This window comes from Chiloscyllium plagiosum, chromosome 33 (genome assembly GCF_004010195.1).
Source record: "Chiloscyllium plagiosum isolate BGI_BamShark_2017 chromosome 33, ASM401019v2, whole genome shotgun sequence".
NCBI lineage: Eukaryota > Metazoa > Chordata > Chondrichthyes > Orectolobiformes > Hemiscylliidae > Chiloscyllium > Chiloscyllium plagiosum.
The window spans coordinates 12,808,647-12,811,793 of NC_057742.1; the positions used below are offsets into that span (position 1 = coordinate 12,808,647).

General features: G+C 44.2%; 1 pseudogene; it reads left to right on the plus strand.

The window, feature by feature from the left end:
- The first annotated feature begins 2,668 nt into the window (after positions 1 to 2,668).
- On the plus strand, positions 2,669 to 2,787 carry LOC122540063 (annotated as a pseudogene).
- Positions 2,788 to 3,147: the final 360 nt, after the last annotated feature.

The window sequence follows — 3,147 nt, forward strand, 5'->3', positions numbered from 1 at the left end:
TTGTTAACTCAATGTGATATTGTATAACCATTTGAAGTAATTTTTCAGGAAAATAGAGATGATAATTATTGTTAAGTGTCAGGTTACCATCAATGTGAACACTTTATAATTAGCAGAAAATGCAGAGCAGTATTACTGTTTGCATAACTAACCAGGTACTATTAGCTGCAAGAATTATAGTCAACTTCAGTATCTTGTGGTGGGGGAGTTACTTTTTAAACATTTTATTGCAAACTGCATTTAATGCGCATGCTCATGAAGGTCATAAGACATGCATTCCATGGAACTTTATAAATGTTAATAGAAAAGCTTAATTCAGAGGAGCAAAATAAGTACAACAGACATTTACAAAGAGGCTCAAGATCCATCAGGTTATCTTGACATTCACTCCTTATCCCTCACTATCTTCACTTAGTTAAATACCCAGAAGTTTTTCAGGAAGGTTGAAGGACTATCGAAGCTGCCAAGACCACCTTACATGTTAACCAAGAAGCATTTCCATGATTCTGGAAGGCCTAACCAGTGCCATTTGCCTTATGCGAGTTGCAGGTAGATAGGACAGTGAAGAAGGTCTTTGGTATGTTTTCCTTTATTGGTCAGAGTATTGAGTACAGGAGTTAGGAGGTCATGGTGGGGCTGTACAGGACATTGATTAGGCCACTTTTGGAACATTGCATCCAATTCTGGTCTGCTTTCTGTTAGAAGGATATTGTGAAATTTGAAAGGGTTCCGAAAAGATTTACAAGCATGTTGCTAGGGTTGGAGGATCTGAGCTATAGGATGAGGTTGAATAGGCTGGGGCTGTTTTCCCTGGAGCGTCGGAGGCTGAGGGGTGACCTTATAGAGGTTTACAAAATTATGAGGAGCATGGATAGGATAAATGGGCAAAGTCTTTTCCCTGGGGTGGGAGAGTCCAGAACTAGAGGGCATAGGTTTAGGGTGAGAAGGTCCAGTCAAGGATAGTAGTGGGAAGTTGCGTGTGGAGGCGGAAGAGATTGGGGAGACACTGAATGAATACTTTTCTTCAGTATTTACTCAGGAACAGGGCATTGTCGTCGATGCGAATACTGAGTCACAAATAAGTAAAATGGATGGCTTACGAACGTCCTGAGAAGTGATGGGTGTGGGTAAAGTTACAACGTTTAAAAGACATTTGATTAAGTGCAAGTATAAGGGAAGGTTTGGGAAAATATGATCCAAGCACATGCAAGTGGGACTGGCTTAGATTGAGATTATCATCCGCATGGACTGTATGGGCCGATAGGTCTGTTTACAAACACTCAGTGTAACTCTCTGACTCCAAGTGTGTTTGTATGTCCAAGCATGTATCTGCGCATTTCTGTCCGCACTTGTCTATTTGTGTGCGTTTATATGTATATCTGTGTGCCCCTCTGTGTGTATCTATCTCTCTGCACATGTTATGTGTCTATTTCTCTGAGTGTGTGTGTGTCTGTGTGCCTGTGACTGTCTGTGTGTTTGTGTGTGTGTGTGTGTGTTTGTTGATGATGCTGTGAGCTGCTGCCCTCCCTCTGTCCCTCGTAAACTGAATCTCTGATGATTTTTACCCTCCACTCCAAGCTGTACAGTGCTGGGGGGAGACGAGCAGAGACTGACAGCAAAATAAAGCTCAGCAGGTCTGGCAGCATCTGTGGACAGAAATGAAAGTTAACGTTTTAGGTCGAGTGACCCTTCCTCAGAACTCGTGTCAGGTGGATATTACATCACTGTAAGCACCATAGTGACTGCCAGACTCGTCCCACGCAGACACACACAGATATACACACACACACTGATACAGAGATTTAGAGAAACTCATTAATACGCAGAAACTAATACAGACATGGAATGTCTGTCGGTATTTCTCTTGCTCCAGGGTGACCTTGTCAGCATTTCACTTGCTTTGTCTGGTGGGTGTCAGTATTTAAGTCTGTCCTCAGGGAGTGTGTGAATAGTGCACTTCCTCACAATAGTGAGTGAATCGGTATTTCTGTGTGGTGTGTGACTGTAGGACAATTTCAAAATATGCAGATACTAAACCTGGAAGAATTATAATGTTTGTGATGGACAGTGTGGAACTCCAACAGGACAGTGACACATTGGTGTAGTTTTCAGGTTTATGGCAGATGAGGATTAATGCAGAGCAGTGTGAGGTGATGCACTTCGGTAGGAAGGACATTGAAATACAGTATAAAACAGGCTGTAAGGTTAGCAGTGGTGGACTCTCCCTCTTTGTGGGCATTTAAGCGGGCATTGGATAGGTATATGGAGGATAGTGGGTTAGTATAGGTTAGGTGGGCTTGGATCGGCGCAACATCGAGGGCCAAAGGGCCTGTACTGCGCTGTATTCTTCTATGTTCTATGTTCTATGTTCTATATAAAAGGGACCTAAGAGGTAACTTTTTTACACAGAGAGTGGTACGTGTATGAGCTGCCAGAGAAAGTGGTGGCGCTAGTGCAATTGCAACATTTAAAAGGCATTTGGATGGATATATGAATAGGAAGGGTTTGGAGGGATATGGGCCGGATGCTGGCAGGTGGGATTAGATTGGGTTGGGATATCTGGTCAGCATGGACGAGTTGGACTGAAGGGTCAGTTTCCATGCTTTACATCTCTATGACTCTATGACTCTCGAGGCAGAAATCAGGAGGCTGGAAAGCGAGGGACTCAGCCTACAGCCGTGCTAGTCTGAAAACACCTGATCTTGTCTGATCTCAGAAGGTAAGCAAATTCAGGCCTGGTTAGTACTGCGATGGGAGAATGCCTGGAAAAACCAGGTGCAGTCGGCTTTGCCTGCGGCAACACTAGTCATCAAACCAGTCCAGTATTGGAATTGGCAGCACCAGTCACACTGATTGTGACACAAACTCGCTACCATAGCCACATTTGCTTCCTCAGTGCCTGCCTCCGTAACCAACTCATCCCACACGGACTCTGGACCACCTTTAAACCAGCAGAGTTCGGACCCGAACAGGACAAACAGTACAGACTAAAATTCAAAAATACCAGCAACAGATCTCCTTCAAGATCCTCCGCTCCACGCTTGCAGCAATGCGCCTGCACCTAACCTCTCTACAGTCAGCCCTGCCTCAGCTGAGGGCCACACTCTCTCAGAATTGCAAAGTACTACATCCTCAGGAGAATTCATA